Raw genomic sequence first — 14,830 nt, 5'->3', positions numbered from 1 at the left:
ATATATACACATATATATACACACCCATGTATATATACACATATACATATACACATATGTGTATGTATGCATATATACACACGTGTGTATATGCGTATATGTGTATATATACATATGTGTACATACACGTATACATCATATATGTGTGTACATGCATGTATACATCATATATGTGTACATGTGTGTATACATCATATAGGTGTGTACATGCGTATATACATATGTGTGTACATGCGTATACGCATCATATATGTGCACATGCGTATATACACCATATATGCATACATGTGTATATGCAATATACACACATATATGTATATATGTATAGACGTGTATGTGTATATATACACACATATATATGATGGAATACTACTCAGTCATGAAAAAGAAGCATTTGCAGCCACCTGGATGAGATTGGAGACCATTATTCTAAGTGAAGTAACTCAGGAATGGAAAACCAAACATCGTATGTTCTCACTCATAAGTGAGAGCGAAGCTATGAGGATGCAAAGGCATAAAAGAATGACTCAATGGCCGGACGCGGTGGCTCACACCTGTCATCCCAGCACTTTGGGAGGCCGAGGCGGGCAGATCACAAGGTCAGGAGTTTGAGACCAGCCTGCCCAACATGGTGAAACCCCATCTCTACTAAAAATACAAAAATTATCCGGGCGTGGTGGCACATGCTTGTAATCCCAGCTACTCAGGAGGAGGCTGAGGCAGGAGAATCGCTTGAATCTGGGAGGAGGAGGTTGCAGTGAGCCGAGATGGTGCCACTGCACTCCAGCCTGGGCAACAGAGTGCAACTCCATCTCAAAAAAAAAAAAAAAAAGAAAGAAAAAAAAATGACACAGTGGACTTTGGGAACTCCAGGGCAAAGAGTGGGAAGAGGATGAGGGATAAAAGGCCACAAATTGGCTTCAGTGTATACCGCTCAGGTGATGGATACCCCCAAATCTCACACATCACCACTAAAGAACTTACTCGTGTAACCAAATAGCACCTGTTTCCCCAAAACCTATGGAAGTAAAAAGTGTAAAACTAACCAACAAAAACACATATTGACTTCTGAAAAAATTTTCTGAGGACTCTGCTTTCGTGAGCATAAAAGAGGATTGATTGTGTGGAAGGCCATAATAATATAATTTATTATATATACATCATATATTTATTGTTTAAATATATTATATATTATGTTTTATTTATATGTTATATATTTATATATTTATTATTTTTTATATTTAGTTTATTGTATGTTTATTTATTGTATTTTTATTTAACTTTATATATGTTTTATTTGCTCTCTATTTTATATTTTTATTTAAATTCTCTCTTTTCTCTTTGTCTTTATCTATTTCTTCTTATCTTTTCTTTCTTCTGTATTTATCTTATCTCTGCTCTCTTTCTCTCTTTATTATTCCTGCTCTTCTCTACTATTTCTCTCTTCCCCTCTTCTCTCTTTCTCTCTTCCTCTCTTCTCTCTTTCTCTCTTCCCTCTCTTCTCTCTTTCTCTCTTCCCTCTCTTCTCTCTTTCTCTCTTCTTTGCCTTTCTCTGGTCTCTCTCTTTCTTCTTTCCCTCTCTTCTCTCTTTCTCTTTTTCTTTCTCTCTCTCCTTTCTTCTTTCCCTCTCTCTTTCCTCTTTTTCTTTCTCTCCTCTCTTTCTCTCTTCTCTCTTTCTCTCTTTCTTCTTTCCCTCTCTTCTCTCTGCTTTCTTCTTTCCTCTTTTCTCTTTCTCTCGTCTTTCTCTCTTCCCTCTTTCTGTCTTCTTTCTCTCTTCTCTCTTTCTGTCTTTCTTCTTTCCCTCGCTTCCCTCTTTCTCTCTTCTTTCTTCTTTCCCTCTTCGCTCTTTCTTCTTCCCCTCTCTTCTCTTCTCTCTTCTTTCTTCTTTCCATTCTCTCTTTCTCTCTTTCTTCTTCCCCTCTCTCTTTGCCTCTTCTTTCTTTTTCTCTTATATATTTACATATACTATATATTTATTTCTGTATTATTTACATACATTACATAATTATATATAATATATATACACACACACATAGATATATCTGTTGCTTTGTCCTAACTGAACACAGATCCTGCGTCCCTGGGGAGTGACAATGTGAGGTGCAGAACCCTCCCTGGAGTTCCCTGAGCTCAGTGCAGTCCTTGGGGCTAATCCTGGGGGCACCCATCCCACCCACCCTCTTTCTATACCTTCTTCAGGGGGTCATGTGTCTCCCAGGGGCCGTGCAGAAACTCCTAACCAGAGAGAGGTCGAGCAGGGATCCAGGTGGACACTGGGATCCCTGGACCTGCCCCGCCCACCTCAGTGCCTCTAGGGACAGAAGAGGGGCTGTGGGAGGAAGGTTGGGGACCATGCCCAGGCACAGCCAACGAGGAGGCGCTGATGGAGAGGCAGGGCTGGAGGAGAGGGCTGCAGGACAGAGACTCAGACAAGAGGGGGCCATCTGCCCAGGCAAGGGGCCTCTGCACGTCCAGAGCTGTACGTATTCACCACTCGCAACAGCTACTCTGCTGTTATTAACCCTAAGCCATCGCTTCTCCCCTAGAACCTTAAGTGACAAACCCAGAAATGCAGTGTGGGTAGCATTGGAGGGAGGGAGGAGGGTCTCTGTGGTTCTCCCAGGGGACCTCATCTCTCCCACCCACCCTAAGCTTGGTGCATCTTAGTGGCGCAGCCAGGTGGGGACCTGGCAGAAGGCATCTGAAAAGCACTTGCTTTTACAAAGACAGGGTTGCCTGCCGTCCGATGCATCCCATGCATGCCTCTCTCAGCCTCTGACCTCATTGTCCCCCTGGGGGTAGGGGACCCCGATATTTGGGAAAGGGGGTAGCATCCTGGTGCACGCAGGACACTGGCATCTGTGTGGTGGTGCCCAAATGAAAGTGCTGTTTTTACAACGTGGGATAATTTCCTTTTTTTTTTTTTTTGAGACAGTCTCATTCTGTCACCCAGGCTGGAGTGCAGTGGCGCGATCTTGGATCTTGGGCTGCCTGCAACCTCCGTCTCCCGGGTTCAGGTGATTCTGCTGCCTCAGCGTCCCGAGTAGCTGGCACGACAGGCACGCACCACCACACCCAGCTAATTTTTATAGTTTTAGTAGAGACGGGGTTTCACTATGTTGGCCAGGCTGGTCTCAAACCCCTGACCTCAAGTGATCCGCCCACCTTGGCCTCCCAAAGTGCTGGGATTACAGGGGTGTGTCACTGCCATAAAAAAATATATATTTTTGGCCGGGCGCGGTGGCTCAAGCCTGTAATCCCAGCACTTTGGGAGGCCGAGACGGGTGGATCACGAGGTCAGGAGATCGAGACCATCCTGGCTAACATGGTGAAACCCCGTCTCTACTAAAAAATACAAAAAACTAGCCAGGCGACGTGGCGGGCACCTGTAGTCCCAGCTACTTGGGAGGCTGAGGCAGGGAATGGCGTAAACCCAGGAGGCGGGGCTTGCAGTGAGCTGAGATCTGGCCACTGCACTCCAGCCTGGGCGGCAGAGTGAGACTCCGTCTCAAAAAAAAAAAAAAATATATATATATATATATATATATGTTTTTTATATATTATATATATTTATATATAATATGATTTATATATCATATAATATATATTATATAATTTATATAATATATAATATATATTTATCAGTATGTATATATGTATATGTGTACAAATATGTGTATATATACACACATACAGATATTTATATTTATTTATAGATTATAAATACATATTTATATTTATATATAATATATACTATATATTTCTATATAATATTTATATATAATATATAATTTATGTATAATTATATATAATATATGGTTATATATTATATATAGTATATAATATATATATTTATATATATTTTATATATATATACACACACATGCTACTATCTGCTGCTGCTTGCCAAAGTCAAGTGGGCTATGCAAGGAGGAACAGAACAGGAAGGAGAGATTGGACGGCGTGGTCAGATGCACCTGCTTCCTCAGGGGTTTCAGCCCCTTGGTGCTTTTTACTCAGGGGCCTCGCGTTTCAGAGTGCGCGTTCACCTTACGGAAACATAACAACATGGGAAGAAACAACCACACACACACACACACACCCCCCAAAAAAAACCCTTTTCTTTTTGGGAACAGAGCCACGTGACCATGGTTCCTCTTCATAGAAATGTGACCTGAAGTGTTACAGCAGTGGCACTTGTGTGTGTGGCCCGGGAATTCCCAGATCTCCCTCAACCAGGTCGGCACGTGGGGGCTTGGCTTTTCTCAGCTTTTTAGGGACGGATCTGAAAAAGCCCAAGGAGTCAGGGTTTCTAAGTGGACCTGTACAAATGAGGACTGAGGTGGCGGTGAGACCCGGGTCTGGGGTCTCCCTGGCACCGAGGGGGTGACGAGGGGCCACCATGCTCATCCAGGCACCCACAGGGCTTTGAAACCTATTGAATTTATGCCTACTGTTCCATTATGGGAACGCTAAGCATTTGGGAGTTATTTATATCCCACGGCTCAAGGTCATTGCCAAGGTCTGATTGCAAAAACATTCAAAAAACTGCAACCTCCAGCATAAAGGACTTACGAGCGGCAGCCCCAGCTGCTTACCCTCTCTCAGGTTAACCTCAAGAGAGGTGCCTTTCACGGAATGAGTTTTATTTATTTATTTTTTCTTTTTTTGAGCCGGAGTCTCGCTCTGTCACCCAGGCTGGAGTGCAGTGGTGCGATCTCGGCTCACTGCAAGCTCCGCCTCCCAGGCTCACGCCGTTCTCCTGCCTCAGCCTCCCGAGTGGCTGGGACCACAGGCTCCCGCCACTGGACCTGGCTAATTTTTTAATGTAATTTTTTAAATGTATTTTTTTTTTAGTAGAGACGGGGTTTCACCGTGTTAGCCAGGATGGTCTCGATCTCCCGACCTCGTGATCCGCCCTCCTGGGCCTCCCAAAGTTCATGGAATGAGTTTTCCAAGGAAGGGTGGCTTGCATCTCTGGAAAATGTGAGCATTTCCCCGCTAAGCAGCTCTGCAAAATGTCCTTCCCAGAGAATTTGCACATTGGCACACTTGGTCTCCTGTAGCGTGAGAAGAACACGCCTCATGGAGTTTGCACCGTCCTTCCCCATGTTCTCACCCCACACAGACCCTCCCAGCGACCCTCTCTTCTCCCTTGACAACACAGAACAAGAAGAAACGGCCAGCCCGGCAGCTCACCTGTGCAGCAGCAGCGGCAGAAGTAGCAGGTGAGAGCTCAGAGGTTCTCCAGGTAAGGGAATCCAAGGCCTAAGTCGATGGCCGTGCCTCGGAGCCCAGGACTCAGGGGGCCAGCCACCAGCTTGCAAGCCCTGGCCGCCCAGAGTGCTTGAGAAAGTGCTTGCTGGCGGCAGACGGCGGCCCTTCCAGTTCCATCTCTCCAGCAAACGTTGCAAGGGTGGCCGCCCCGCCGGGTGGCCCGCCGGCTGGCACGACCATCCCCGAATGCAAATTCTGCGAACTCCACCTCCGAGCGGACAACCACGGTGACGACTCAGGCTTAGGTGGAAAGGAAGCCTGTTGTGAAATTTCCTGTGTATAACTGTCTGAACACTGGTGTGCAGGGCTGAGCTCGCCGGAGCCAAGTCGCTCGGTCTCTGGGCGACACCGTTAACCGCCCACCTCCCTCTCACTGGCTCCCAGGGGGCCCTACTGTAAGAAAACTCTGAGAGTTTTCTGGAGAGGAAAAGAGGGAGAACGATTTTCCTCAATGTTGTCACCAGCGGTGAAGTGCCATGGCATTCCCCAGAACAGATTCCTGTTTCTTCTGAAATTAAAACAAAACAAACCAAAAAAACAAAACAAAACAAACAAACAAACAAAAAAAACCCAGAACACATTTCCTTTTAGATTCTAAAGCTGTGCGAATTGCAGCTTCTCTTGGTACACAGCCAGACTGTGACAAGCCAGCAGACCTTGGGCACTGATCATTCCGGCTCTGAGAGTGGGTCACGGACGGGACAGGTTCATACCCTGAACATTCCCTGAGGATTGACAAGTTTCACGACTGAGGACCAGGGTTCCGAGTTCCGGCATCCTTGCTTGTGAGGAGCGATGGTGGGCTGTTGTCATTCGTGCGAGGAGGAGGTTGAGACGGAAGGATCTGTCACCCAGAAAGAATGAGTGAATCTTGAACCACGGCTCAGGGAAAAGACAGGGTAGAAACCCTCAAGCCAGCTGGGTGTGGGGGCTCACATCTGTAGTCCCAGCACTTTGGGGGACCAAGGCGGGCCAGATCACTTGAGGTCAGGAGTTCGAGACCAGCCTGGCCAACATAGCGAAATCCCGTCCCCTACTAAAAACACAAAAATTAGCTGGGCATGGTGGTGGACGCCTGTAATCCTAGCTACTCGGGAGGCTGAGGCAGGAGAATCGTGTGAACCTGGGAGGTGGAGGTTGCAGTGAGCCAAGATCAGGCCATTGCATTCCAGCCTGGGTGACAGAGTTAGACTGTCTCAAAAAAAAAAAAAAAAAAAAATTATGGGCCTGGTGACTCACGCCTGTAATCCCAGCACTTTGGGAGGCCAAGGCGGGCCAGATCACTTGAGGTCAGGAGTTCGAGACCAGCCTGGCCAACATAGCGAAATCCCGTCCCCTACTAAAAATACAAAAATTAGCTGGGCATGGTGGTGGACGCCTGTAATCCCAGCTACTGGGGAGGCTGAGGCAGGAGAATCACTCAAACCCGGGAGGTGGAGGTTGCCGTGAACCGAGATCAGGCCATTTGCACTCCAGCCTCAGTGGCAGAGTGAGACTGTCTCAAAAAGAAAAAAAAGTCCAGGTGTGGTGGCTTATGCCTGTAATCCCAGCAATTTGGGAGGCCAAGGCAGGTGGATCACTTGAGGTCAGGAGTTTGAGACCAGCCTGGCCAACATGGCGAAACTCTGTCCCTAATAAAAATACAAAAATTAGCTGGGCATGGTGGTGGATGCCTGTAATCCCAGCTACTGGGGAGGCTGAGGCAGGAGGATCGCTCGAACCCGGGAAGTGGAGGTTGCAGTGAGCCGAGATGGTGCCACCGTACTCCAGCCTGGACAACAAGAGTGAAACTCTGTCTCAAAAAAAAAAAAAATAAATAAATAAAAATAATAAGAATAATAAAACAGGGTGCATAGACATCATGGAATAGTAGAAAGCCATGAAAAAGAATGAAATAATGTCATTTGCAGAAACTTGGATCCAGCCAGAGGCCATTCTCCAAAGCAAATTAATACAGAGACAGAAAGCCAGATGCAGGAGGTAAACATGGGGTCCTCACGGACATAAAGAAGGGAACAGCAGACCAGGTGCAGTGGCTCACGCCTGTCATCCCAGCACTGTGGGAGGCCGAGGTGGCTGTATCACCTGAGGTGAGGAGTTCGAGACCAGCCTGGCCAACATACTGAAACCCCGTCTCTACTAAAAATACAAAAATTAGCCGGGCATGGTCACAGACACCTGTAATTTCAGCTACTTGGGAGGCTGAGGCAGTGGAATCACTTGAACCTGGGAAGCAGAGGTTGCAGTCTCTACTAAAAGTACAAAAATTAGCTGGGTGTGGTGGCGGATGCCTGTAATCCCTGCTACTCTGAAGGTCTGAGACCCAGGAGGGCTGAGGGTGTGAGTTCCAGTCTGAAGGCCAGAGACCCAGGAGAGCTGATATGTGAGTTCTAGTCTGAGTCTGAAGGCCTGAGACCCAGGAGAGCTGAGGGTGTGAGTTCCAGGCTGAAGGTCTGAGACCCAGGAGAGCTGATGTGTGAGTTCCAGTCTGAAGGCCTGAGACCCAGGAGAGCTGAGGGTGTGAGTTCCAGGCTGAAGGTCTGAGACCCAGGAGAGCTGATGTGTGAGTTCCAGTCTGAAGGCCTGAGACCCAGGAGAGCTGATGTGTGAGTTCCAGGCTGAAAGTCTGAGACCCAGGAGAGCTGATGTGTGAGTTCCAGTCTGAAGGCCTGAGACCCAGGAGAGCTGAGGGTGTGAGTTCCAGGCTGAAGGCCTAGGGAGACCAATGTCACAGCTGAAAGCCCATCGGGCAGGAGGAATTCCCTCTTAGTTTCTGGGGCGACGGCTGTGCATAGCTGTCCACCTGCTTGACCTCTCTGTGAGGCAGCTACAGACCTTCAGGCCGGGTGCTACAGACCGATGTGGATAAGTCAGGCTCATTTCTGCATCTCGTGGGGACCATGCATCGTGTTTTGTGAGTCCGGGTTTCAGGTTGCAAGGAAAAATGCACTCATCTCTCTGACATGGCATTTGAAGGTGTCTGAGCCGATCCAAGCTTGATCTGAGGATGCCGGCTGAACCCCGGTGGGTTAAGTGACCGCTGTAAGGTCATTTGGGGCTGTTTCTCCGAAGGAAAGCAGGAACAGGATGCGTTCATGTCCCAGGAGAGCTGAGGGCCTGATGTTGAGAGTGGAACGGAAAACTGACAGGCCTTGGAGGAAGAGACGGACAGAAATAGCAGCCCTGGCCAGGTCCCCACATCTGCCCTGGGAAACCAGGCTGCCTGCTTCCAGGGGGCTCCTGTAAAGCCTGCTGTTGACAGGTAGGTTCCTGGCTGTTGGCAGCTCTGCCCTCACAAGGTGCCCACGCAAGGGACAGAGAGACAAGGCGCCCTGGAGCTGCGGTGGGGGCCGAGCCATTGTACTAGCTTCTCTGCTGCATACGCAACGTTTCAGGGCTGAGTACGCCGTGAATTTTTCGGGGGCCGTTCACCCAGGCCTGGGTGGCCTAGACCATCCCAGAAATAGAATGCCAGTCCCGAAATCCAAGCACATCCGTGCAGGCCAGGTGTGGAGATGTTATTCTATTTGCAGCCATTGGTTTAGGGATGGGGAGGATATTGAATGCTGCTTCTCACTTGCCCTTCAAAATAATTGCAGGTTCATGCCCTGAAGGTGAGAAAGGAAGCTCATTTGCAAATAGGGTCTTTGCAGATACAAGGAAGGTTAGGATCCGGAGGGCTGTAGTCTCATCTCTTTCTGCAACACGCCCTAAGCAAAATCCTAGGTGTAGGCCGGGCGCAGTGGCTCATGCCTGTCATCTCAGCACTTTGGGAGGCCGACGCAGGTGGATCACTTGAGGTCAGGAGTTCCAGACCAGCCTGACCAACATGGCGAAACGCTGTCTCTACTAAAAATACAACAATTAGTCCTGCGTGGTGGCACACAGCTGTAATCCCAGCTACTCGGGAGGCTGAGGCAGGAGAATGACTTGAACCCAGGAGGCAGAGGTTGCAGTGAGCCGAGATCGTGCCATTACACTCCAGCCTGGGTGACAGAGCGAAACTTAGACTCAGGAAAAGAAAAAAAAATGCTGGGTGTGGTGGCTCATGCCTGTCATCCCAGCACTTTGGGAGGTCGAGGCAGGTGGATCACCAGCTCAGGAGTTCGAGATCAACCTGACAAGCATGGTGAAACCCTGTCTCTACTAAAAATACAAAAATTAACCAAACGTGGTGTCACGTGCCTGTCATCCCAGCTATTCGGAAGGCTGAGGCAGGAGGATCCCTTGAACCCGGGAGGTGCAGGTTGCAGTGAACCCAGATCACACCATTGCACCCCAGCCTGGGCAACAAGAGTGAAACTCCATCTCAAAAAAACAAAACAAAGCAAAACAAAAAAAGATTCTGGGCATGGATGGAGATGGGGAATACAAAGGAAAGAGAAAGAGAAGAAAACACACAGCCTGGATGGGGTCCAAACAGCCACCCAAGGGTCCATCATGCTGAGACCTTTGAGGGATGGTGTGGGACCTGCCTCAGAGCCGTCCCTCTGAGACAAGTGAAGGATGGACGTCGTGGGCTGAGCTGGTTTCCTGTGAACCAGGGGCAGCAGAGGAGATGGATGTGACTGTGTGTTGCCTGTCCGGCACCACACTGCAGGTCACCCTGGGGGTGTTTGGGGGACGCAGGTCTCACCGAGCCTCTGGGATCCTTGTCTTATGAGATGTCCACCTGCTTGACCTCTCTCACCCTTCTGTGTGCACCATCATCCTGTTAACCTTGCATGACTGAGGGCCAAGCCTGTTGTGGCGAAAGGTTGGTGGCTGCTTGCGGGATGAGAGGCCAAGTGTATTTTGAGGGTATGATGCTTTGGAGCCGTTCCTGGTCTGAGTGAGGTGGTATCGGTCACTGACAATTACTGGGCTCTGATGTGCCAGCTGGATGCACGGACTTTTTGTCATCAAACACTCCTGTTACAAGGACATTCAGGGCCGGGCATGGTGGCTCATGCCTGTCATCCCAGCACTTTTGGAGGCCGAGGGGAGGGGGTGGATCACTTAAGGTCAGGAGTTCGAGACCAGCCTGACCAACATGGTGAAACCCCATCTCTACTAAAAACAAAAAATTAGCCAGGCACTGGGACGGGCGCCTGTAACGCCAGCTGCTTGAGAAGCTGAGGTGAGAGAATTGCTTAAACCTGGGAGGTGGAGGTTGCAGTGAGCCAAGATCATGCCATTGCACTCCAGCCTAGGCAACAAGAGCATGACTCTGTCTCAAAAAAAAAAAAAAAAAAAAAAAAAAAAGGCCAGGCGCAGTGGCTCATGCCTATAATCCCAGCACTTTGGGAGGCCAAGATGGGTAGATCACCTGAGATCAGGAGTTTGAGCCCTGCCTGGCCTACACGATGAAACCCCGTCTCTACTAAAAACACAAAAATTAGCCAGGCGTGGTGGTACGCACCTGTCATCCCAGCTACTCGGGAGGCTGAGGCAGAATAATCACTTGAACCTGTGAGGCGGAGGTTGCAGAGAGCCACACAACTGCACTCCAGCCTGAATGACAGAGTGAGACTCTGTCTCAAAATAAAATAAAATAAAATAAAATAAAATAAAATAATAAAAATCACTCAGAATGGTTATGCCATTGGCCCAAAGGCCTGGTGGATCCCAAAGTCTGTTTCCTTCTAATGGCATGGTTTCCTTTCTCATGACTGATTCCATTCCAAGGTCCCACAGAACCCCAGCCTGGCATTCCCTATCTCCTTCCTGGGATGGGGGTCTCTGTTCTGCGCCTGCAGTATTAGTCCGTTGTCACCCTGCTGTAAACATTGGCCTGAGACTGGGTAATTGATAAAGGAAAGAGGCCGCGTTGACTCACAGGTCTGCATGGCTGAGGAGGCCTCAGCAAACCTACAGTCATGGGGGAAGGCAAATGGGAAGCAGGCACCTTCTTCATAAGGTGGCAGCAGAGAGAGAGCGTGTGGAGGGAGAACCGTCAGACACTTATAAAACCAGCAGGACGGGCATGGTGGCTCACGCCTGTCATCCCAGCACTTTGGGAGGCCGAGGCGGGTGGATCACCTGAGGTCAGGAGTTCAAGACCAGCCTGACCAACATGGAGAAACCTCGTTTCTACTAAAAATACAAAAATTAGCCAGGTGTGGTGGCGGACACCTGCAATCCCAGCTACTTGAGAGGCTGAGGCAGGAGAATCGCTTGAACCTGAGAGGCAGAGGTTGCGGTGAGCTGAGATCGCGCCACTGCACTCCAGCCTGGGCAAAAAGAGCGAAAACTCCATCTCAAAAAATAAATAAATAAATAAAAATACGAAAACAAAATTAGCCAGGCATGGTGGCAGGTGCCTGTGGTCCCAGCTACTTGGGAGGCTGAGGCAGGAGAATGGTGTGAACCCAGGAGGCGGACGCTGCAGTGAGCTGAGATCGCACCACTGCACTCCAGCCTGGGTGATGGAGCGACACTCCATCTCAAAAAACTACAATAGCAACGACGACAACAAAATAAAATAAAATAAAATAAAATAAAATAAAATAAAATAAAATAAGGGGCCCCAGAGAGCTCCTTCACCCCTTCCACCATGTCAGACATGGCAGGAAGGCGCCATCTATGGAGCAGGAAGCCACGCGTTAACCTTGGACTTCCAGCCTCTAGAACCATGAGATGTAACTGCCTGCTGTTGAGAAAGCCCACAGGCTATGGTATTTCATGACAGCAACACATACGAACTAAGACACTCCCCTAAAATATGAAGGTTCCAGCCCCAGCAAATGAGGGAAAGGAAAGAATAATCCAACTGCAGGGAGGGTCAGGGTTGAAGCCGGCACGACCAGGGCCCTCTTGAGTTGGTGTTCAGGGCCAGATGCAATGCGTAGAGAATGTGTGTGGGGAAAACAGAGATGGCCACACTTTCTCATCCATGAAAAGGAAAGAATAATCCAACTGCAGGGAGCGTCAGGGTTGAAGCCGGCACGACCAGGGCCCTCTTGAGTTGGTGTTCAGGGCCAGATGCAATGCGTAGAGAATGTGTGTGGGGAAAACAGAGATGGCCACACTTTCTCATCCATGAAAAGGAAAGAATAATCCAACTGCAGGGAGGGTCAGGGTTGAAGCCGGCACGACCAGGGCCCTCTTGAGTTGGTGTTCAGGGCCAGATGCAATGCGTAGAGAATGTGTGTGGGGAAAACAGAGATGGCCACACTTTCTCATCCATGAAAAGGAAAGAATAATCCAACTGCAGGGAGGGTCAGGGTTGAAGCCGGCATGACCAGGGCCCTCTTGAGTTGGTGTTCAGGGCCAGATGCAATGCGTAGAGAATGTGTGTGGGGAAAACAGAGATGGCCACACTTTCTCATCCATGAAAAGGAAAGAATAATCCAACTGCAGGGAGGGTCAGGGTTGAAGCCGGCACGACCAGGGCCCTCTTGAGTTGGTGTTCAGGGCCAGATGCAATGCGTAGAGAATGTGTGTGGGGAAAACAGAGATGGCCACACTTTCTCATCCATGCCATAAAGACCCAGACACCGGAGCCGTCCCGGGACCCAGTGCCTGGCAAACGTACTTCACGATCCCTTTCACAGGAACCCTGACCCTGGGAGGCATGAACACCAGGACCCTGCCAGGGCTGTGTAGACCCTGCCTTTCCCTTCTCGGCAGGCTTTTCTGAGTAACCCGGTTGTCTCCCTGCCTGTCTGCAGCGCTGGGTAGGTCTGTTGTTGACCGCAAAGGTGGTATGGGAACAGGAAGTACCACACCCTCCAACTTTCTGCATCACGAGCCCTATCTGATCCTCCTCATCTAGGGGTGCTGTTTTTCTGCAGAGGTTGGCACTAAAATCTTTGAAGAAACAAAAAACAGAACAAAAAACCCAGCCGGGCGCGGTGGCTCAAGCCTGTCATCCCAGCACTTTGGGAGGCGGAGACGGGCGGATCACGAGGTCAGGAGATCGAGACCATCCTGGCGAACACGGTGAAACCCCGTCTCTACTAAAAAATACAAAAAATTAGCCGGGCGAGGTAGCGGGCGCCTGTAGTCCCAGCCACTCGGGAGGCTGAGGCAGGAGAATGGCGTGAACCCGGGAGGCAGAGCTTGCAGTGAGCTGAGATCCGGCCACAGCACTCCAGCCTGGGCGACAGAGCGAGACTCCGTCTCCAAAAAAAAAAAAAAAAAAACCAACGTACTGGCTACAGGCGGCCCAGGCTACCAATTTCACTTCCTTATAGACTCGGTTCTGGGGTCTTGATGAAGTGTCCTTGTGACCTGCAACTCAGGAGGAAAACACTTGATGGTTGTTTCTTCTTGTTAAATTAAATGTATCAAGAGGCAGAACCATGCACACATGGGAGTGGAGATGCAGGATAAATCCATGCAATGGAATACCACACAGCCATGAAAATGGGATGCTATGCAGCCTCAAAAAAGGAATGAGGTTCTGACACAGGCTGCCACATGGATGAACCTGGAGGACATCACACTCAGTGAGAGGAGCCAGACACACAGGGCATACTCTGTAGGATACCAGACAAGCATCCCTGTGACTTGCAACTCAGGAGGAAAACACTTGATGGTTGTTTACTGTTTTTAAATTAAACCTATCAAGAGGCAGAACCACTTAGGAATATACATAGCAGCACACGATAGCCGAAAGGTGGAATCAACTCAAATATCCATGCACACGGGAGTGGATATGCAGGATAAATCTATGCAATGGAATACTACACAGCCATGCAGTGGAATACTATGCAGCCATGAAAATGGGATGCTATGCAGCCTTGAAAAAGGAATGACACAGGCTGCCGCATGGATGAACCTTGAGGACATCACGCTCAGTGAGAGAAGCCAGACCCAGAAGGCCACGCTTTGTAGGATTCCATTTCTATGAAATGTCCAGAACAGGCAGATCCATACGAATAGAGAGTGGCTTTGTGGTTGTGAGGGACTGGGGAGCAGGGATTGGGAATTCATGCTTAATGGGTACAGAGGATCCTTTTAGATGATGAGAATGTGTGGAAGCAGAGACAGCGGGTGGCGGCTCACGCCTGTCATCCCAGCACTTTGGGAGGCCGGGGCGGGCGGATCACGAGGTCAGGAGATCGAGACCATCCTGGTTAACACGGTGAAACCCCGTCTCTACTAAAAATAAAAAAAAGTCGCCGCGCGTGGTGGTGGGCGCCTGTAATCCCAGCTACTCGGGAGGCTGAGGCAGGAGAATGGCGTGAACCCGGGAGGCGGAGTTTGCAGTGAGCCGAGATCGCGCCACTGCACTCCAGCCTGGGCGACAGAGTGAGACTCCATCTCAAATAAAATAAAATAAAATAAAAGGTTAATTTTATGTTCTGTGAATTTTACCAAAAGAAAAAAAAATGTTGGGCATGGTGGCTCACATCTGTCATCTCAGAAATTTAGAAGGTTTAAGCGGGAAAACTGAGCCCAGGAGTTTGAGACCACCCTGGGCAATATAGCCAGACCCCATCTCTACAAAAATTGTTTTAAAAAAATAAACCAGGCATCACGCCTGTAATCCCAGTACTTTGGGAGGCCGAGGTGGGCAGATCACGAGGTCACGAGATTGAGACCTTCCTGGCCAACACGGTGAAAC

At 49.1% G+C, this 14,830-nt stretch overlaps 1 protein-coding gene across 8 annotated transcripts in view; it reads right to left on the bottom strand.

Annotated features, from left to right (window-relative positions):
• P2RY8 (P2Y receptor family member 8) overlaps window positions 1-5,546 on the bottom strand; it is a 71,375-nt gene extending 65,829 nt beyond the window's left edge. For 5 of the 8 annotated variants that reach the window (XM_030926246.1, XM_030926245.1, XM_030926249.1 and 2 more), the window contains exon 1: window positions 5,200-5,545. The gene's annotated coding sequence lies outside the window, so the exon portion shown is untranslated. Of the gene's footprint in view, window positions 1-5,199 lie in introns of all 8 variants that reach the window. The other 3 variants (XM_030926250.1, XM_030926251.1, XM_030926252.1) reach the window with 1 other exon arrangement.
• Window positions 5,547-14,830: the final 9,284 nt, after the last annotated feature.

Source organism: Rhinopithecus roxellana, chromosome 22 (genome assembly GCF_007565055.1).
Source record: "Rhinopithecus roxellana isolate Shanxi Qingling chromosome 22, ASM756505v1, whole genome shotgun sequence".
NCBI lineage: Eukaryota > Metazoa > Chordata > Mammalia > Primates > Cercopithecidae > Rhinopithecus > Rhinopithecus roxellana.
The sequence above is the reverse complement of the archived record's forward strand: the minus strand, read 5'-3'. Positions and strand labels throughout refer to the sequence as shown.